This window comes from Equus quagga, chromosome 8 (assembly GCF_021613505.1).
Source record: "Equus quagga isolate Etosha38 chromosome 8, UCLA_HA_Equagga_1.0, whole genome shotgun sequence".
NCBI classification, from domain to species: Eukaryota; Metazoa; Chordata; class Mammalia; order Perissodactyla; family Equidae; genus Equus; species Equus quagga.
The window spans coordinates 1-23,501 of record NC_060274.1 but is presented as its reverse complement, the minus strand read 5'-3'; positions in this window follow the sequence as shown (position 1 = coordinate 23,501).

The window sequence follows — 23,501 nt, the reverse complement described above, 5'->3', positions numbered from 1 at the left end:
TGGGTCTGTGGCCCAGGGTGGGCCGGGTGGAATACGGGGGCTGAGCTTCCTCACCACTGCTTCAGTCATTCTGGGGCAGGCGTCCGAGGGGGTGTAGAGGCAGATGGGAAGGGACGTTAGACAAGGCCAGACTTCCACAGCAAATACAAGAGCGTTGCCAGCAGATGTGAGCTCAGCGATGCACTTCTGCCAAAACAAAACTAATGAAAAGTTGCAAAGAATAGAAAAACTGAAGCTAAAAAAAAAAAACAAAAACAGCTTGCCAGTGAGAAGAATAAGATCTCTATGAAGAAGCTTAGCAAAATAGGTGAAAGCTATGTCAATCGAAAACTAGCAAACGTTTGGGGAAAGATATTCATGAAGACACAAGGAGAAAGAAGGATAGTCCAGGATCTAGGAATGCAAGAATTAACACACTTGAAAAGTCCATACCGGAGAAAGGGATCTCTGGATTCCAAGCAATCCCAGTCAAAGTTGCAGCGATATTTGCCACAGAGATAGAAGAGAGAATCCTAAAGTTCCTAGCCAGCAACAAGAGACCCTGAATAGGCAAAGGAATCCTCAGGAAAACGAACAAAGCAGGATGTGTCACACTTTCTGATTTTAAGATAGAGGACGAAGCGCTAGGTACCGCAACGGCAAAGTCTGGGCCCAAAAACAGGCACACAGACCCATGCAACAGAATCGAGAGCCCAGATCCCAACTCAAACATACATGGACAGCCCATTTTCGACCAGGGAGCCTAGAGGAGACAGTGGAGAAAGGAGAGTCTCTACAAGAAACGGTGCTGGGAAGCCTGCACGGCCACATGGAACACAACGAGAGTACACCATGATGTTACACCTGGCACACACACCACCTCAAAATGGATTAAAGCCTTGAATGGCAGACTTGAAACCGTGAACCTTGTAGGAGAAGACCTAGGCAGAGTGCTCTTTGCCATCTGTCTGAGCCGCCTATTTGGAAGAAGCATGTCTGACTTGGCAAGGGCAACAAAGGAAACAAGAAACAAATGGGACCACATCAAATGCAGACGCTTCGGCCCAGTCAAGGAAACCATTGACTCAATGCAAAGACAGCACAACAAATGAGAGAGGATGTTTGCAAAGCACACATCGGACAACGGGTGAAAAGTCCAAAGATACAATCATCTCGCACGTCTCCACAAGAAAAAAAAAAACAAGCCAATGAAAACCTGGGCAAAAGATGGAAACAGAGATTTCTCCCAAGAAGATCTAAAGTGGGCCAACAGGTGCATGAATACTTGTTCACCATCATTAAGTCTCAGGCCAACGCAAATCCAAACTGCAAGGACATTGCAGCTCACTGTCGTCAGAATGGGTAGAAGGAAGCAGACAGGTAACAACAAGTGTCAGAGAGGAGGTGGAGAGAAGGGAAGCCTCCTGCACTGCTGGTGGGAGTGGAAACCGGTGCAGAAACTACGCCCAGCGGTGTGGAACTGCCTCAGATATGTAAGAATCCATGTCCCGTATGATCCAGCTATTCCTCTGAGCCGTGTTTATCCGAAGAACTCGGAAACACTACCGCATAAAGACATGTGCACCGCTGAGTTCAGCACCGCCTTATTCCCGCTATCCAAGACTTGGAAGCCGGCCTGGTGTCCAGCAAAGGACGAATGGAGAAGGAAGAGGGGCTACAGCCCCACTATGGCAGACCACTCAGCCGGAACAAAGGATGCAGTCCAGGCATTTGTGACCTCCAGAATGGCTGTGATGGATTTAGGGGAAGTGAAAGAAGCCCCAGGGAGAATGTCAAACACCGTAGGATCTCACTTACAGGGAGAAGAAAAAGCAAGCACTAACCAACAGGTGGCACAGGACATTGGATTGGGGATTCCCAGAGGCAAATCGGGTAGGTGGGGGAGGGTGAAAGAGATGATGAGGCACAAGTGTGTGGTGAGGGCCTGTGATTCCGCTTACGCTGCTGAAGATGATGTAACCTACACAGAAATCTAAAGCGATGAGGATGCAAATCTGAAAGATATAGGATGTTCTAATGCAGCGTTATGGCAATAAATTCACCTAAAATCAAAAATCCAAAAAGCGTTCCGGAATGACGGCATGAAGCTTTGGGGGCTGAAAGAGATTACAGAAGGTGAACTTCCAGGGATGGAAGATGACGTCCAAATGCTTACTGATGCTACAGAAAAGTAGACCATTCCAAATAGATAAAGAGGAATACTCCCCAGAGAACATGATCCGTGCGAAACCCATGAACCAAGGGAAAAGGATACCGTCCATGATGTTATGACTAATCAGCTTCACCAATAATCCAAACAGGCCCACGTCCTCCCAAGTTCAGGCAAAAGGTTGGTCCAAAAGGACAATTCAGGGCCGGCCCTGTGGTGGAGCGGGTAAGTGCTCACGTTCTGCTTGGGTGGCCCACGCCTCACTGTTGCACATCACGGGTGCAGATCACATTAGCAGTGTTAGGAAATATAGATTTCATGGTACGGTGCAGACAGGGATCATAAATAAGTAGCAATTGTGAGGACACTTTATCAATAAGCACCAGAAAAAGAACCATGAGAATATTACAACGCATGAACACATCTGGTACACTTCCCCAGAGGAAGAAAGAAGTAAAACATGTGACCTGCCAAGGTGGAATTGGCAGAGTGCTAGGAGATGACATGATCTTTGCGCATCAGCGGATTCCCTGGGCAACTTCAACTTGGGAGGGAGTCCAGGACTTTCTCTGGGGAAGGTCCACCCACTGGGCCATCTACACAACATATAAGAGATACAACCCAGGATAGCCTTACAGGAAAGACAGCAGCGTCCAGAGAGAATGTAGCAGGCCTTTCAAAGTTCGAGGAGAAAGTTAGAAACCGACAAGAAATCCAGCAAAAGGAAAACTATCCAACCTGGAAAGGGTGAGGAGTCAGACTGGTCTGAGACGGCTCTGGAACTCTGTGTGCATGCAGGTTCTCAGGACAACTTCGAATTTGGAGGTTGTTTATGACATCACGGTGAACATGTCCCCCAAGATGGCCACATGGTTACAGTCTGAGGATTGGCCTACGCTAGGCTATTAAAGGGAGAGATACCCAGAAACAGCTTTGACAAACAGAAAGCAGGCACAGAAACTGGAAGAGATAAAACAGACTCTGATTCAAGGGATAAGAAAGGAATCCTTGGCAAGAAGCGAGAATAGAGGGACAAGCACTGAGAGGAGAACATGGTCATCTATCCAAGTCTATGGGGAGGGCATGCTGATTCAAGCTTGAAACTTAATTGGAAACAGGAGGCCGGACTTGGGCCTTATCAGACCTATATTCTCCTTCTGCCTTAAGCATAATCGAAAGTCAAGAATGATGTCTTGAGGACATTGAAGAGAAGAATCGATGCCTCCTTTCCTAGGCCCCTAGCATTCTTTGAAGATCAGTCTCACTTTCCATAGCTCTGGCGACACGAGGGCCCACAGGCTACATGCTAATGTGTCCCAAGAGATGTCTTGGAAGCCTTGAAGGAATGGACCCCTGTCATGCTTGGGGTATGTCTCTTTGTTTGGAAGGGCTCTACAAGTGTGCTGAAAAGCACCCTTTTCCAGAGGGCATCGTTCCTTTGTGAAGGCTGCCCTCCCAGGCTAGAGAGCTCAGTTTTGCTCCAATGAAATTCTCTCCCCCTACCTCTTCCCATAGAAGGATTATTGCTTATGTGTTTTGACACCATATGTAAGGAAGTTGGCTGAAAATTAGAACATTACAATTCTGGTTCAAGAAAAATAAACAGGCCAGAGCCGAGGATGTAAGTCATACAAATGGCACAGCCTATTGAAATAAGGTAAGCCCGTATCTAGATGGAATCTAGGGGAACGTTCAAGGATCAGGGATCAAGTTCGAAACTTCCCAAATTCAGAAAAGAGACAGAAAAATATATTTCCTGGAGAGAGGAATTCATCAGATTTGTCTAATTTGTCTCGGAAACATTGTGTCCGTGAAGGGTGTTGCCAGGACCACCTCGAATTTGGAGTTTCTGATCTCAGGATGTCAAACCAACCCAGATGACCACGTGTTCTCAGTGCTTAGTTTGACCTAGGCTAGGATAGAAAAGATTCCTACAAGTGACCGGTCCAAATTCAAAGACAACAACCAAGAGTCACGAAAGCCCTCACACCTCGGCCTAGAACACATACGGTGATTAAAGAAATACAAAATTAATCACTTGGAATGAAGGAGAACGGACTGATAAGCATGTCTAAGGGAGATAGCTGAGAAAGACCATGACGATTAAACTCTGGAAAAGAAAAACAGGTCCTAGAAAATGGAAGGCGAACAGAAATCCCACCTGACTAATCCACAATGAAAGATGATGTCAGTCTTTAGACACACTCTGTTTGGACGTTTGAAAGCCAGAGAAATTCACAAGTGAACAAATGACAGCGAAGGTCAAAGCTGGGCTAACTGGGAAGGGTGAGATATGAGACTAATCCAAGCGGGTTCTGAAACCGTGTCTCCATGAAGCTTGTGGGAACAGAAGAGACACAATTATGACAAATCCTCTGACATCACAGTGGACCCGAAAAACAACCTGGCCTCATCTACACAGTGCCAGAGTTGGGCTCAAGTAGCCTATTCAAGTCCACTTGCACTCAACTGCAGGTTGCCAATGGAACATGAAAGGGGCCGGCCGGTGGTGCAGCGGTGAGGTCCGCACCTTCTGGGTCTGTGGCCCAGGGTGGGCCGGGTGGAATCCAGGGGCTGAGCTTCTTCACCACTGCTTCAGTCGTTCTGGGGCAGGCGTCCGAGATAGTGTAGAGGCAGATGGGAAGGGACATTAGACAAGGCCACACTTCCACAGCAAATAAAGCAGCGTTGCCAGCAGATGTGTGCTCAGTGATGCACTTCTGCCAAAACAATACCAATTAAAAGTTGCAAAGAATAGAAAAACAAAAGCCAGAAAAAAAAAAAAAAACTAAAACAGCTTGACAGTGAGAAGAATAAGACCTCTATGAAGAACCTTAGCAAAACAGGTGAAAGCTATGTCAATCGAAAACTAGCAAACGTTTGGGGAAAGATATTCAAGAAGACACAAGGAGAAAGAAGGATAGTCCAGGATCCAGGAATGGAAGAATGAACACACTTGAAACTTCCATACCTGAGAAAGGAATCCCTCGATTCCTTACAAACCCAGTCAAAGTTGCAGCAATATTTGCCACAGAGATAGAAGAGAGAATCCTAAAGTTCCTAGCCAGCAACAAGAGACCCTGAATAGGCAAAGGAATCCGCAGGAAAATGAACAAAGCAGGACGTGTCACACTTTCTGATTTCAATATAGAGGACGAAGCACTAGGTACCGCAACGGCACAGTCTGGGCCCAAAAACAGGCACACAGAGTCATGCAACTCAATCCAGAGCCCACAGCCCAACTCAAACGTACCTGGACAGCCCATTTTCGACCAGGGAGCCTAGAGGAGTCAGTGTAGAAGGAGAGTCTCTACAAGAAACGGTGCTGGGAAGCCTGCACAGCCACATGGAACACCACGAGAGTACACCATAATGTTACACCTGGCACACACACCACCTCGAAATGGATTAAAGCCTTGAATGGCAGACTTGAAACAGTGAAAAGTGTAGGAGAAGACCTAGGCAGACTGCTCTTAGCCATCTGTGTGAGCCGCCTATTTGGGAGAAGCATGTCTGACTGGGCAAGGGCAACAAAGGAAACAAGAAACAAAGGGACCACATCAAATGCAGACGCTTCTGCCCAGTCAAGGAATCCATCGACTCAATGCAAAGCCAGCACAACAACTGGGAGAGGATGTTTGCAAAGCACACATCGGACAACGGGTGAAAAGTCCAAAGATACAATCAACTCACACGTCTCCACAAGAAAAAAAAACAGCAAGCCAATGAAAACCTGGTCAAAAGATGGAAACAGAGATTTCTCCCAAGAAGATCTAAAGAGGGCCAACAGGTGCATGAAAACTTGTTCACCATCATTAAGTCTCAGGCCAACGCAAATCCAAACTGCAAGGATATAGCAGTTCACTGTTGTCCGATTGGCTAGAACGAAGCAGACAGGAAACAACAAGTGTCAGAGAGGAGGTGGAGAGAAGGGAAGCCTCCTGCACTGCTGGTGGGAGTGGAAACCGGTGCAGCCACTATGCCAAGTGGTGTAGAACTGCCTCAGAAATTTAAGAATCCATGTCCCATATGATCCAGCTATTCCTCAGCGGCGTGTTTATCCAAAGAACTCGGAAACACTACCGCATAAAGACGTGCACCGCTGAGTTCAGCACCGCCTTACTCCCGCTATCCAAGACTTGGAAGCCGGCCTGGTGCCCGGCAAGGGACGAATGGAGAAGGAAGACGGGCTACAGCCACACAATGGCATACCACTCAGCCGGAACAGAGGATGCAATCCAGCCATTTGTGACCACCAGTATGGCTGTGATGGATTTAGGGGAAGTGAAAGAAGCCCCAGGGAGAATGTCAAATACCGTAGGATCTCACTTACAGGGAGAAGAAAAAGCAAGCACTAACCAACATGTGGCACAAGACATTGGATTGGGGGTTCCCCCAGGCAAAGAGGGGTGGTGGGGGAGGGTGAAAGAGATGATGAGGCACAAGTGTGTGGTGAGGGCCTGTGATTCCGCTTACGCTGCTGAAGATGATGTAACCTACACAGAAATCTAAAGCGATGAGGATGCAAATATGAAAGATATAGGGTGTTCTAATGCAGCGTTATGGCAATAAATTCACCTAAAATCAAAAATCCAAAAAGCGTTCCGGAATTACGGCATAAAGCTTTGGGGGCGAAAGAGATTACAGAAGGTGAACTTCCAGGGATGGAAGATCACCTCCAAATGCTTACTGATGCTACAGAAAAGTAGACCATTCCAAATAGATAAAGAGGAATACTCCCCAGAGAACATGATCCGTGCGAAACCCATGAACCAAGGGAAAAGGATACCGTCCATGATGTTATGACTAATCAGCTTCACCAATAATCCAAACAGGCCCACGTCCTCCCAAGTTCAGGCAAAAGGTTGGTCCAAAAGGACAATTCAGGGCCGGCCCTGTGGTGGAGCAGGTAAGTGCTCACGTTCCGCTTGGGCAGCCCACGCCTCACTGTTTCACATCACGGGTGCAGATCACATTAGCAGTGTTAGGAAATATAGATTTCATGGTACGGTGCAGACAGAGATCATAAATAAGTAGCAATTGTGAGATTACTTTATCAATACGCACCAGAAAAAGAACCATGAGAATATTACAACGTATGAACACATCTGGTACACTTCCCCAGAGGAAGAAAGAAGGAAAACATGTGACCTGCCAAGGTGGAATTGGCAGAGTGCTAGGAGATGACATGATCATTGTGCATCAGCGGGTTCCCTGGGCAACATCAACATGGGAGGGAGTGCAGGACTTTCTCTGTGGAAGGTCCACGCACTTGGCCATCTACACAAGATATAAGAGATACAACCCAGGATAATCTAACAGGAAAAGAAACCAGTGTCTAGAGAGAATGTTGCAGGCCTTTCAAAGTTCGAGGAGAAAGTTAGAAACCGACAAGAAATCCAGAAAAAGGAAAACTATCCTACCTGGAAAGGGTGAGGAGTCAGACTGGTCCGAGATGGCTCTGAAACTCTGTGTGCATGGAGATTGTCAGGACAACTTAGAATTTTGAGGTTGTTTATGACATCACGGTGAACATACCCCCAAGATGGCCGCATGGTTACAGTCTGAGGATTGGCCTAGGCTTGGCTATTAAAGGGAGAGATACCCAGAAACAGCTTTGACCAACAGAAAGCGGGCACAGAAACCGGAAGAGATCAAACAGACTCTGATTCAAGGGATAAGAAAGGAATCCTTGGCAAGAAGCGAGAATAGAGGGACAAGCACTGAGAGGAGAACATTGTCATCTATTCAAGTCTATGGGGAGGCCATGCTGATTCAAGCTCGAAACTTGATTGGAAACATGGGGCCGGACTTGGGCCTTTTCATACCTACGTCGTCCTTCTGCCTTAAGCATAATCGAAAGTCAAGAATGATGTCTTGAGGACATTGAAGAGAAGAATCGATGCCTCCTTTCCTAGGCCCTTAGCAGTCTTTGAAGATCAGTCTCACTTTTCCATAGCTCTGGTGACACGGGGGCCCACAGGCTACATGCTAATGTGTCCCAAGAGATGTCTTGGAAGCCTTCAAGGAATGCGGCCCTGTCATGCTTGGGGTATGTCTCTTTGTTTGGAAGGGCTCTACAAGTGTGCTGAAAAGCACCCTTTTCCAGAGGGCTTCGTTCCTGTGTGAAGGCTGCCCTCCCAGGCTAGAGAGCTCAGTTTGCCTCCAATGAAATTCTGTCACCCTACCTCTTGCCATAGATGGATTATTGCTTGTGTGTTTTGACACCATATGTAAGGAAGTTGGCTGAAAATTAGAACATTACAATTCTGGTTCAAGAAAAATAAACAGGCCAGGGCTGAGGATGTAAGTCAAACAAATGGCACAGCCTATAGAAATAAGGTAAGCCCGTATCTAGACGGAATCTAGGGGAACGTTCAAGGATCAGGGATCAAGTTCGAAACTTCCCAAATCCAGAAAAGAAACAGAAAAATATCTCTCCTGGACAGAGAAATTCATCAGATTTGTCTAATTTGTCTCGGAAACATTATGTCCGTGAAGGGTGTTGCCAGGACCCCGGCGAATTTGCAGTTTCTGATCTCAGGATGTCAAGCCAACCCAGATGACCAGGTGTTCTCAGTGCTTAGTTTGACCTAGGCTAGGATAGAAAAGATTCCTACAAGTGACCGGTCCAAATTCAAAGACAACAACCAAGAGTCACGAAAGCCCTCACACCTCGGCCTAGAACACATACCGTGATTAAAGAAATACAAAATTAAACACTTGGAATGAAGGAGAACGGACTGATAAGCATGTCTAAGGGAGATAGCTGAGAAAGACCATGACGATTAAACTCTGGAAAAGAAAAACAGGTCCTAGAAAATGGAAGGCGTACAGAAATCCCACCTGACTAATCCACAATGAAAGATGATGTCAGTCTTTAGACACACTCTGTTTGGACGTTTGAAAGCCAGAGAAATTCTCAAGCCAAAAAACAGCAGAGAAGGTCAAACCTGGGCTAACTGGGAAGGGTGAGATATGAGACTACTCAAAGCGGGCTCTTAAACCGTGTCTCCATGAAGCTTGTGGGAACAGCAGAGACACAATTATGACAAATCCTCTGACATCACAGTGGACCTGAAAAACAACCCGGCCTCATCTACACAGTGCCAGAGTTGGGCTCAAGTAGCCTATTCAAATCCACTTGCACTCAACTGTAGCTTGCCAACGGAACATGAAAGGGGCCGGCCGGCGGTGCAGTGGTGAGGTCCGCACCTTCTGGGTCGGTGGTCCAGGGTGGGCCGGGTGGAATCCTGGGGGTGAGCCTGCTCACCACTGCTTCAGTCATTCTGGGGCAGGTGTCCGAGGTAGTGTAGAGGCAGATGGAAAGGGACGTTAGACAGGGCCAGACTTCCACATCAAATACAGGAGCATTGCCAGCAGAGGTGAGAACAGCGATGCACTTCTGCCAAAACAAAACCAATTAACAGTTGCAAAGAATAGGAAAACTGAAGCTCAAAAAATAAGAAAACAGCTTGCCAGTAAGAAGAATAAGATCTCTATGAAGAACCCTAGCAAAACAGGTGAAAGCTATGCTCATTCGAAAACTAGCAAACCTTTGGGGAAAGAAATTCAAGAAGACACAAGGAAAAAGAAGGATATTCCGGGATCCAGGGTTGGAAGAATGAACACACTTGAAACGTCCATACCATAGAAAGGAATCTCTGGATTGCATGCAATCCCACTCTAAGTTGCAGCAATATGTGCCACAGAGATAGAAGAGAGAATCCTAAAGTTTCCAGCCAGCAAAAAGAGACCCTGAAGAGGCATAGGAATCCTCAGGAAAACGAACAAAGCGGGACGTGTCACTATTTCTGATTTCAACATATAGGACAAAGTGCTAGGTACCGAAACAGCACAGTCTGGGTCCAAAACAGGCGCACAGAACCATGCAACAGAATCGAGAGCCCAGAGCCCAACTCAAACGTACCTGGACAGCCCATTTTCGACCAGGGAGCCTAGAGGAGACAGTAGAGAAAGGAGAGTCTCTACAAGAAACGGTGCTGGGAAGCCTGCACAGCCACATGGAACAGAAAGAGAGTACACCATGATGTTACACCTGGAAGACACACCACCTCGAAATGGATTAAAGCCTTGAATGGCAGACTTGAAACAGTGAAAAGTGTAGGAGAAGACCTAGGCAGAGTGCTCTTTGCCATCTGTCTGAGCCGCCTATTTGGAAGAAGCATGTCTGACTGGGCAAGGGCAACACAGAAAACAAGAAACAAACGGGACCACATCAAATGCAGACTCTTCTGCCCAGTCAAGGAAACCATCGACTCAATGCAAAGACAGCACAACTGGGAGAGGATGTTTGCAAAGCACACATCGGACAACGGGTGAAAAGCCCAAAGATACAATCAACTCACACGTCTCCACAAGAAAAAAACAAGCCAATGAAAACCTGGGCAAGAGATGGAAACAGAGATTTCTCCCAAGAAGATCTAAAGAGGGCCAACAGGTGCATGAAAACTTGTTCACCATCATTAAGTCTCAGGCCAACGCAAATCCAAACTGCAAGGACATAGCAGCTCACTGTGGTCAGAATGGCTAGAAGGAAGCAGACAGGAAACAACAAGTGTCAGAGAGGAGGTGGAGAAAAGGGAAGCCTCCTGCACTGCTGCTGGGAGTGTAAACCAGTGCAGGCACTACGCCCAGCGGTGTGGAACTGCCTCAGAAATTTAAGAATCCATGTCCCATATGACCCAGCTATTCCTCTGTGGCGTCTTTATCCGAAGAACTCGGAAACACTACCGCATAAAGACATGTGCACCGCTGAGTTCACCACAGCCTTACTCCCGCTAGCCAAGACATGGAGCCGCCCTGGTGATCAACAAGGGACGAATGCAGAAGGAAGATGGGCTATAGCCTCAAAATATCATACCACTCAGCTGGAACCAAGGATGCAATCCAGCCATTTGTGACCACCAGTATGGCTGTGAGGGTTTTAGGGGAAGTGAACAAGCCCCAGGAAGAAAGTCAAATACCGTAGGATATCACTTACAAGGACAAGAAAAGCAAGCACTAACCAACAGGTGGCACAGGACATTGGATTGGGGGTTCCCAGAGGCAAAGCAGGGTGGTGAGGGAGGGTGAAAGAGAGGATTAGGCAAAAGTGAGTGGTGAGGGCCTGTGATTAGCCTTACGCTGGTGAAGATGTTGTAACCTACACAGAAGTCTAAAGCGATGGGGATGTAAATCTGGAAGATATAGGATGTTCTAACGCAGAGTTATGGCAATAAATTCACCTAAATTGCAAAATCCAAAAAGGGGTCCAGAATGACAGCATAAAGCTTTGGGGGCTGAAAGAGATACAGAAGGAGAACTTCCAAGGATGGAAAATCACCTCCAAATGCTTACTGATGCTGCAGAAAGGTAGGCCATTCCAAATAGGTGAAGAGGGATACTACCAAGAGAACAGGATCCGTCCTAAACCCATGAACCAAGGGAAAATGTTACCGTCCACGATGTTACTACTAATCACCTTCGCGAATAATCCAAACAGGCCCACGTCTTCCCAACTTCAGGCAAAAGGTTGGCCAAAAAGTAGAAATCAGGGCCGGCCCTGTGCTGGAGCAGGTAATTGCCCACGTTCCGCTTGGGAGACCCGGACCTCACTGTTTCACATCACGGGTGCAGATCACGTTAGCAGTGTTAGGAAATATAGATTTCATGGTACGGTGCGAACAGGGATCATAAATAAGTAGCAATTGTGAGGATAGGTTAACAATACTCACCAGAAAAAGAACCATGAGAACATTACAATCTATGAACGCATCTGGTTCACTTCCCCCAAGGAAGAAGGAAGGAAAACCAGTGACCTGCCAAGGTGGAATTGGCAGAGTGCTAGGAGATGACACGATCATTGCGCATCAGAGGATTGCCTGGGCAACTTCAACTTGGGAGGGAGTCCAGCACTTTCTCTGGGGAAGGTCCACTCACTTGGCCATCTAAACAAGATAGAAGAGACACAACCCAGGATCATCTTACAGGAAAGAAACCAGTGTCTAAAGAGAATGTAGCAGGCCTTTCAAAGTTCGAGGGGAAACTTAGAAATCGACAAGAAATCCAGAAAAAGGAAAACTGTCCTACCTGGAAAGGGTGAGGAGTCAGACTGGTCCGAGATGGCTCTCAAACTCTGTGTGCATGGAGGTTGTCAGGACAACTTAGAATTTTGAGGTTGTTTATGACATCACGCTGAACATGTCCCCCAAGATGGCCGCATGGTTACAGTCTGAGGATTGGCCTACGCTAGGCTATTAAAGGGAGAGATACCCAGAAACAGCTTTGACAAACAGAAAGCGGGCACAGAAACTGGAAGAGATAAATCAGACTCTGATTCAAGGGAAATGAAAGGAATACTTGGGGAGAAGTGAGAGTACAGGGACAAGCACTGAGAGGAGAACATTGTCATCTACTCAAGTCTATAGGGAGGCCACGCTGATTCAAGCTTGCAACTTGACTGGAAACAAGAGGCCGGACTTGGGCCTTATCAGACCTACGTTGTCTTTCTGCCTTAAGCATAATCCAAAGTCAAGAACGATGCTTTGAGGACATTGAAGAGAAGAATCGATGCCTCCTTTCCTAGGCCCCTAGCATTCTTTAAGATCAGTCTCACTTTCCATAGCTCAGGCGTCACGGGGGCCAACGGGGTACATGCTAACGTGTCCCAAGAGATGTCTTGGAAGCCTTCAAGGAATGGGGCCCTGTCATGCTTGGGGTTGTCACTTTGTTTGAAAGGGCTCCACAAGTGTACTGAAAAGCACCCTTTTCCAGATGGCTTCGTTTCTTTGTGAAGGCTGCCCTCCCAGGCTAGAGTGCTCAGTTTGGCCCTAATGAAATTCTATCCCACTACCTCTTGCCATAGATGGATTATTGCTTGTGTGTTTTGACACCATACGTAAGGAAGTTGGCTGAAAATTAGAACATTACAATTCTGTTTCAAGAAAATAAGCAGGCCAGGACTGAGGACGTAAGGTAAATATATGGCACACCCTCTAGAAATAAAGTAAGCCCGTATCTAGACGGAATCTAGGGGAACATTCAAGGATCAGGGGTCAAGTTCGAAACTTCCCAAAACCAGAAAAGAGACAGAAAAATATCTTTCCTGGAGAGAGAAATTCATCAGATTTGTCTAATTTGTCTCGGAAACCTTATGTCCATGAAGGGGGTTGGCAGGACACCCGCGAATTTGCAGTTTCTGATCTCAGGATGTCAAACCAACCCAGATGACCGCATGTTCTCAGTGCTTAGTTTGACCTAGGCTAGGATAGCAAAGATTCCTACAAGTGACCGGTGCAAATTCAAAGACAACAACCAAGAGTCACGAAAGGACTCACACCTCAGCCTAGAGAACATACGGTGTTTAAAGAAATACAAAATTAATCACTTGGAGTGAAGCAGAACGGACTGATAAGCATGTCTAAGGGAGATAGCTGAGAAAGACCATGACGAGTATACTATGGAAAAGAAAAAAAGGTCCCAGAAAATGGAAGGCGAACAGAAACCACACCTGAATAATCCACAATAAAAGATGTCAGTCTTTAGACACACTCTGGTTTACCGTTTGAAAGTCAGAGAAATTCACAAGCGAACAAATGACAGCGAAGGTCAAACCTGGGCTAACTGGGAAGGATGAGTCATGAGACTCCTCCAAGCGGGCTCGGAAACCCTGTGTCCGTGAAGCTAGCCGGGACAGCAGATACACAATTATGACAAATCCTCTGACATCACAGAAGAGCCGAAAAACAACCTGGCCTCATCTACACAGTGCCAGAGTTGGTCTCAAGTAGCCTATTCAAGTCCCATTGCACTCAACTGCAGGTTGCCAGTGGAACATGAAAGGGGCCGGCCGGTGGTGCAGCAGTGAGGACCGCACCTTCTGAGTCGGTGGCCAGGGGTGGGCCGGGTGGAATCCTGGGGGTGAGCCTGCTCACCACTGCTTCAGTCGTTCTGGGGCAGGCGTCACAGGTAGTGTAGAGTCAAATGGGAAGGGATGTTAGACAGGGCCACACTTCCAAGCAAATACAGGAGCATAGCCAGCAGATGTGAGCTCAGCGATGCACTTCTGCCGAAACAAACCAATGAAAAGTTGCAAAGGATAGAAAAACTGAAGCTCAAAGAAGAAACAACAGCTTGCCAGTGCAAAAATAAGATCTCTATGAAGAACCCTAGCCAAACAGGTGAAAGCTATGTCAATCGAAAACTAGCAAACGTTTGGGGAAAGAAATTCAAGAAGACACAAGGAAAAAGAAGGATATTCCAGGATCCGGGAATGGAAGAATGAACACACTTGAAACTTCCATACCTGAGAAAGGAATCCCTCGATTCCTTACAAACCCAGTCAAATTTGCAGCAATATTTGCCACAGAGATAGAAGAGAGAATACTAAAGTTTCTAGCCAGACACAAGAGACCCTGAATAGGCAAGGAATCCTCAGGAAAATGAACAAAGCGGGACGTGTCACACTTTCTCATTTCAACATAGAGGGCGAAGCGCTAGGCACCGAAACGGCACAGTCTGGGCCTCAAAACAGTCACACAGACCCATGCAACAGAATCGAGAGCCCAGAGCCCAACTTAAACGTACATGGACAGCCCATTTTCGACCAGGGAGCCAAGAGGAGACAGTGGAGAAAGCAGAGTCTCTACAAGAAGCGGTGCTGGGAAGTCTGCACAGCCACATGGGACACAACGAGAGTACACCATGATGTTACACATGAGACACACACCACCTCGAAATGGATTAAAGCCTTGAATGGCAGACTTGAAACCGGGAAACTTGTAGGAGAAGACCTAGGCAGAATGCTCTTTGCCATCTGTCTGAGCCACCTATTTGGAAGAGGCGTGTCTGACTGGGCAAGGGTAACAAAGGAAACAAGAAACAAACGGGACCACATCAAATGCACACGCTTCTGCCCAGTCAAGGAAACCATCGCCTCAATGCAAAGACAGCACAACAACTGGGAGAGGATGTTTGCAAAGCACACATCGGACACGGGGTGAAAAGCCCAAAGATACAATCAACTCGCACGTCTCCACAAGAAAAAAAACAACAAGCCACTGAAAACCTTGGCAAAAGATGGAAACAGAGATTTCTCCCAAGAAGAGCTAAAGAGGGCCAACAGGTGCATGAAAACTTGTTCACCATCATTAAGTCTCAGGTCAATGCAAATCCAAACTGCAAGGACATAGCAGCTCACTGTGGTCAGAATGGCTATAAGGAAGCAGACAGGAAACAACAAGTGTCAGAGAGGAGGTGGAGAGAAGGGAAGCCTCCTGCACTGCTGGTGAGAGTGGAAACCGGTGCACCCACTACGCCAAGTGGTGTGGAACTGTCTCAGAAATTTAAGAATCCATGTCCCATATGATCCAGCTATTCCTCTGTGGCGTGTTCCTGCAAAGAACTCGGAAACACTACTGCATAAAGACATGTGCACCGCTGAGTTCACCACAGCCTTAACCCACCATCCAAGACTTGGAAGCCGCCCTGGTGCCCAGCAAGGGATGAATGCAGAAGGAAGATGGGCTATAGCCACACAATGGCCTACCACTCAGCCGGAACAAAGGATGCAATCCAGCCATTTGTGACCACCAGAATGGCTGTGAGGGTTTTAGGGGAAGTGAAACAAGCCCCAGGGAGAAAGTCAAATACCGTAGGATCTCACTTACAAGGAGAAGAAAAAACAAGCACTAAACAACAGGTGGCACAGGACCTTTGATTGGGGGTTCCCTGAGGCAAAGCGGGGCGGGGTGGGAGGGTGAAAGAGATGCTGAGGCACAAGTGTGTGGTGAGGGCCTGTGATTAGGTTTACGCTGGTGAAGATGATGTAACCTACACAGAAGTCTAAAGCGATGAGGATGTATATCCTAAAGATATGGGATGTTCTAATGCAGGGTTACGGCAATAAATACACCTACAATATAAAATCCAAAAAGGGGTCCAGAATGACGGCATAAAGCTTTGGGGGCTGAAAGAGATTAGAGAAGTTGAACTTCCAAGGATGGAAAATCACCTCCAAATGCTTACTGATGCTACAGAAAGGTAGACCATTCCAAATAGTTGAAGAGGGATACTACCAAGAGAACAGGATCCGTCCTAAACCCATGAACCAAGGGAAAATGTTACCGTCCACGATGTTACTACTAATCACCTTCACGAATAATCCAAACAGGCCCACGTCTTTCCAAGTTCAGGCAAAAGGTTGGTCCAAAAGTACAATTCAGGTCCGGCCCTGTGGTGGAGCGGGTAAGTGGCCACATTCCACTTTGGTGGCCCGGGCCTCACTGTTTCACATCACGGGTGCAGATCACATTAGCAGTGTTAGGAAATATAGACTTCATGGTACGGTGCGGACAGGGATCATAAATAAGTAGCAATTGTGAGGATACGTTACCAATAGGCACCAGAAAAAGAACCATGAGAATCTTACAATCTATGAACGCATCTGGTCCACTTCCCCAAAGGAAGAAAGCAGGAAAACCTGTAACCTGCCAAGGTGGAATCAGCAGAGTGCTAGGAGATGACACGAGCGTTGTGCATCACAGGATTGCCTCGGCAACTTCAAGTTGGGAGGGAGTCCAGGACTTTCTCTGGGGAAGGTCCACCCACTTGGCCATCTACACAGAATAGAAAAGATACAACCCAGGATAATCGTACAGGAAAGAAACCAGTGTCTAGAGAGAATGTAGCAGGCCTTTCAAAGTTCGAGGAGAAAGTTAGAAACCGACAAGAAATCCAGAAAAAGGAAAACTGTCCTACCTGGAATGGGTGAGGAGACAGACTGGTCTGAGATGGCTCTGAAACTCTGTGTGCATGGAGGTTGTCAGGACAACTTCGAATTTTTAGGTTGTTTATGACATCACGGTGAACATGTCCTCCAAGTTGGCCGCATGGTTACAGTCTGAGGATTGGCCTAGGCTAGGCTATTAAAGGGAGAGATACCCAGAAACAGCTTTGACAAACAGAAAGCGGGAACAGAAACTGGAATAGATAAAACAGACTCTGATTCAATGGATAAGAAAGGAATCCTTGGGGAGAAGCGAGAATAGAGGGACAAGCACTGAGAGCAGAACATTGTCATCTATTCAAGTCTATGGGGAGGTCATGCTGATTCAAGCTCGAAACTTTATTGGAAAGAAGTGGCCGGACTTGTGCCTTACCAGACCTACGTTGTCCTTCTGCCTTAAGCATAATCCAAAGTCAAGAATGATGTCTTGAGGACATTGAAGGGAAGAATCAATGCCTCGTTTCCCAGGCCCCTAGCATTCTTCGAAGATCAGTCTCACTTTCCATAGCTCTGGCGTCATAGGGGCCCACTGGGTACATGCTAATGTGTCCCAAGAGATGTCTTGGAAGCCTTCAAGGAATGGAGCCCTGTCATGCTTGGGGTATGTCTCTTTGTTTGGAAGGGCTCTACAAGTGTGCTGAAAAACACCATTTTCCAGAGGGCTTCGTTCCTTTGTGAAGGCTGCCCTCCCAAGCTAGAGTGCTCAGTTTGGCTCCAATAAAATTCTCTCCCCCTACCTCTTCCCATAGAAGGATTATTGCTTATGTGTTTTGACACCATATGTAAGTAAGTTGGCTGAAAATTAGAACATTACAATTCGGTTTCAAGAAAAATAAACCGGCCAGGGCTGAGGATGTAAGGCAAACAAACGGCACACCCTATAGAAATAAAGTAAGCCTGTATCTAGACGGAATCTAGGGGAACGTTCAAGGATCAGTGGTCAAGTTCGAAACTTCCCAAATCCAGAAAAGAGACAGAAAAATGTCTTTCCTGGAGAGAGGAATTCATCAGATTTGCCTAATTTGTCTCGGAAACATTGTGTCCTGAAGGGGGTTGCCAGAACCACCTAGAATTTGGAGTTTCTGATCACAGGATGTCAAACCAACCCAGATGACCACGTGTTCTCAGTGCTTAGTTTGACCTAGGCTAGGATAGCAAAGATTCCTACAAGTGACCGGTGCAAATTCAAAGACAACAACCAAGAGTCACGAAAGCACTCACACCTCGGCCTAGAGAACATACGGTGATTAAAGAAATACAAAATTAATCACTTGGAATGAAGGAGAACGGACTGACAAGCATGTCTAATGGAGATAGCTGAGAAAGACCATGATGAGTATACTATGGAAAAGAAAAAGAAGTCCCAGAAAATGGAAGTCAAAAGAAATCACACCTGAATAATCCTCAATGAAAGATGATGTTAGTCTTTAGACGGACTCTGCCTGAACGTTTGAAAGTCAGAGAAATTCACAAGCAATAAACGGCAGCGAAGGTCAAACCTGGGCTCCCTGGGAAGGGTGAGTCATGAGACTCCTCCAAGCGGACTCTGAAACCCTGTGTCCATGAAGCTTGCCGGGACAGCAGAGACACAATTATAACAAATCCTCTGACATCACAGTGGACCCGAAAAACAACCTGGCCTTATCTACACACTGCCAGAATTGGGCTCAAGTAGCATATTCAAGTCCCATTGCACTCAACTGCAGGTTGCCAACAGAATATGAAATGGGCCGGCCATTGGTGCAGAGGCGAGGTCTGCACCTTCGGGGTCGGTGGCCTGGGGTGGGCCAGGTGGAATCCTGGGGATGAGCCTGCTCACCACTGCTTCAGTCTTTCTGGGGCAGGCGTCTGAGTTAGTGTAGAGGCAGATGGGAAGGGACGTTAGACAGGGCCATACTTCCACAGCAAATACAGGAGCATTGCCAGCAGATGTGAGCTCAGTGATGCACTTCTGCCAAAACAAAACCAATTAAAAGTTGCAACAAATAGAAAAACTGAAGCTAAAAAAAAAATAGCTTGCCAGTGAGAAGAATAATATCTCTATGAAGAACCATAGCCAAACAGGTGAAAGCAATGCCAATCGAAAACTAGCAGAGTTTGGGCAGAGCAAAATGGCGGGGTGAGCTGATCCGGGATTGTCTCCCCTCCAAAATACAGCAAAAGATTGCAAGAACTGAATTTCAGAGAATAAACATAATGCCAGCTCGTTAGAGACCTACAATACCAAGAAGGCGGAGATCATAAACCTTGCTTACACCCTCGGAGGCACTGGAACGGTAGGAGAGAACATCGCTCCCTCCCCTAGAGTCTGCGATCGCTGCAGCGTGGGATGGCAAGGAGCGGGGGAGGGGCCACGCGACCGTAGGATCATCCACGACTCCTGCCGCTGATTCAGTGGAGACCCGCTGACGGGGGGAAAGCTTCCGTCCGCGGGGACCCTATAAATCAAGGGCCTTGGGAGACCAGAGAACAGAACTGATCTGAACCCAGACCGGCGCGTGTGAGTAACAGCCCCTCCCCCACAGCAAAGCCAGTGGGCGCAGCCATCTTGCCCCGAAGGCGGAGAGCTAACATGCCGCTCTCGACCCCCATCTAGTGTCGACAGGCTGTAACTGCAACTGAATTCTACCACCATGAGAAAAAACCACTCCTCTACCATCAGCAATTTATAAAAGCCCCAGACCAGAAGGAAAACAATAAAAACACAGAATTAAGTCCTGAGGACTTGGAATTAGCTAAACTAAGTGATATTGAATTCAGAGCAGCTATAATCAAAAAACTCAATGAGGTAGAGAGATAGAGAAACAAGCCGAGTTCTGGAGCTACTTCACAAAAGAGATTGAAATCATAAAGAAGAATCAAACAGAATTACTTGAGATGAAAAACACAATGGACCAGATAAAACAGAATACGGATTCCCTGATTGCCCATGTAGACAACATAGAGGAGCAAATCAGCATAATCACGGACAGACAGGCTGAATGGCGCCAGACAGAGGAAGAAAGAGAACTAAGAATTTAAAAAAATGAGGAAAATCTCTGAGAGATAATGGATTCAATGAGGAGTAAGAACATAAGGATCATAGGAATTCCCGAGAATATGGAAAAGGAAAATGGAGCAGAAAGTGTGCTTAACGAAATTATTGAAGAGCACTTCCCTAATCTAGGGATCAACGGAGAAATGTGTGTAGAGGAGGGTTTTAGAGCTCCTAGATTTGTCAATGTAAAAAGACCCACCTCAAGGCACATAATAGTAAAGTTGGCAAATAGGAATGATAAGGAAAGCATACTCAGGGAAGTAAGAATAAAAAAGAGAGTAACCTATAAAGGAGCCCCTATCAGACTGTCAGTGGATTTCTCTACAGAAACCCTACAAGCTAGGAGAGAATGGAGTGATATATTCAAAGCTTTAAAGGATAAAAACCTTCAGCCAAGAATACTCTATCCAGCAAGAATTTCCTTCAGATATGAGGGAGAAATTAAATCTTTTCCAGACAAACAAAAGTTAAGGGAATTTGTAACTAAAAGCCCTCCATTACAAGAAATCCTCAAGAAGGCTCTCATACTTGAAAAAGGGAGAAAGGGGACACAATCCACAGACTAGGGAGACCGATGGATAGAACCAGAACAGGATAGCAAATATTCAACTATAGCATTAGGGTAAAAATAAGGAAACTACCAAAACAAGGACGATCTTAGCACTCTAACTACAAATTAATAAGACGAGTTGGAATAAGAAATGAAAATAATTATTTAGGAGGGGAAGAGCAAATGGTCTAAGTCAGTATTGGTCGAGTAAGTAAGAGACCACCAGAGAATAGACTATATTATACATGAGATTCTAAATACAAACTTCAAGGTAGACACTAAAATAAAGTACAGAACAGAGTCACAAATCATAGATAAGGAAAAATCTAAGAAACCCAGCATAAGAAATTGCAGTATTAAATGGGTAGTCTAAAGCACACAGGAAAAGAAACACAGGAAAACAAGCTAATGAGCGACAGATTGACAGCATTAAGTCCACATGCATCAATAATCACTCTCAATGTGAACGGATTGAACTCTCCAATAAAAAGACACAGAGTGGCAAAATGGATTAAAGAACAAGATCCAACAATTTGTTGCCTCCAGGAAACACACCTCAGCCCCAAGGACAAACACAGACTCAGGGTGAAGGGGTGGAGGACAATACTTCAAGCAAGGAGCAAGGAAAAAGAGGCAGGTGTTGCAATTCTCATATCAGACCAAGTGGATTTCAAAATAAGACAGGTAAAGAGAGACACAGAGGGACAATATATAATCATCAAAGGGACACTTCATCAAGAAGAAATAACGATTATAATTATCTATGCACCCAACACAGGGGCACCAAGATTCATAAAGCAACTATTAACAGACCTAAAGGAAGATGTTAAAAACAACACAATAATAGTAGGGGACCTCAACCCCCCACTCACATCAACGGACAGATCATCCAGACAGAAAATCAACAAGGAAATATTGGAGCTGAATGAAAAACTAAAACAATTGGACTTAATAGACATATATAGATCACTCCACCCTGAAGGAGCTGAACACATCCTTCTCAAGTGCACATGGAACATTCTCTAGGATAGACCATATGTTGGGAAACAAAGCAAGCCTCTACAAATTTTAAAAAATTGAAATAATAACAAGCATCTTCTCAGATCATAGTGCTATAAGGCTAGAAATTAATTACAAGAAAACAGCTGAGAAAGGCACAAAGATGTGGAGACTAAACAACACACTACTGAACAAGCAATGGATCATTGAAGAAATTAAAGAAGAAATAAAGAAATACCTGGGAACAAATGAAAATGATAGCATGCCATACCAACTCATAGGGGATACAGCAAAAGCATATTAAGAGGAAAATTCATCGCAATACAGGCACATCTTAACAAACAAGAAAAATCCCAAATAAGCAACCTTAAAGCACACCTAACTGAACTAGAGAAAAAAGAACAAATGAAGCCCAAAGTCAGCAGAAGGAGAGAAATAATAAAAATCAGAGCAGAAATAAATACTATTGAAACAAAAAAGGCAGTAGAAAGGATCAATGAGACAAAGAGCTGGTTTTTTGAGAAGATAAATAAAACTGACAAACCACTAGCCAGACTTACCAAGAAAAAAGGGGAGAAAGCTCAAATAAACAAAATCAGAAATGAGCGAGGAGAAATAACAGATTCTGCAGAAATACAACAGAGTCTAAGAGAATACTACGAAAAACTATATGCCAACAGAATGGATAACCTAGAGGAAATGGATACATTCTTGGACTCCTACAATCTCCCAAAGCTCACTCAAGAAGAGGCAGACAATTTGAACAGACCAATCACAAGGAAAGAGATTGAAACAGCAATCAAAGACATCCCAAAGAGGGGCTGGCCCCGTGGCCGAGTGGTTAAGTTCGCGCGCTCCGCTGCAGGCGGCCCAGTGTTTCATTGGTTCGAATCCTGGGCGCGGACATGGCACTGCTCATCAGACCACGCTGAGGCAGCGTCCCACATGCCACAACTAGAAGGACCCACAACGAAGAATATACAACTATGTACCGGGGGGCTTTGGGGAGAAAAAGGAAAAAATAAAATCTTTAAAAAAAAAAAAAAAGACATCCCAAAGAATAAAACCCCAGGACCAGATGGCTTTCCTGAGGAATTCTACCAAATTTTCAGAGAGGATTTAATACCTATCCTTTTCAAGCTATGCCAAAAAATTAGGGAAGATGGAACACTTCCTAACACATTCTATGAGGCCAACATCACACTGATACCAAAACCTGACAAGGACACCACGAAAAAAGAGAACTACAGGCCAATATCACTGATGAACATAGATGCAAAAATTCTAAACAAAATTTTGGCAACCAGAATTCAGCAATTCATCCAAAGAATCATACATCAGGATCAGGTGGGATTCATACCAGGGACACAGGGATGGTTCAACATCCGCAAATCAATCAATGTGATGCACCACATCAACAAACTGAGGAATAAAAACCACATGGTCATCTCAATAGATGTAGAGAAGGCATTTGACAAGATCCAACAGCCATTTATGATAAAAACTCTGAATAAAATGGGCATAGAAGGAAACTACCTCAACATAATAAAGGCCATATACGACAAACCCATAGCCAACATCATACTCAATGGGCAAAAACTGAACCCCATCCCCCTGAAAACAGGAACGAGACAAGGATGCCCTCTATCACCACTCTTATTTAACATAGTACTGGAGGTCCTGGCCAGAGCAATCAGGCAAGAAAAAGGAATAAAAGGAATCCAAATAGGGAGGGAAGAAGTGAAACTCTCGCTGTTTGCAGAGGACATGGTCTTATATATAGAAAACCCCAAAGAATCCATTGGAAAACTGTTAGAAGTAATCAACAACTACAGCAAAGTTGCAGGGTATAAAATCAATTTGCATAAATCAGTAGCATTTCTATACTCCAGTAATGAACCAACAGAAAAAGAACTCAAGAATACAATACCATTCACAATCGCAACAAAAAGAATAAAATACCTTGGGGTAAATTTAA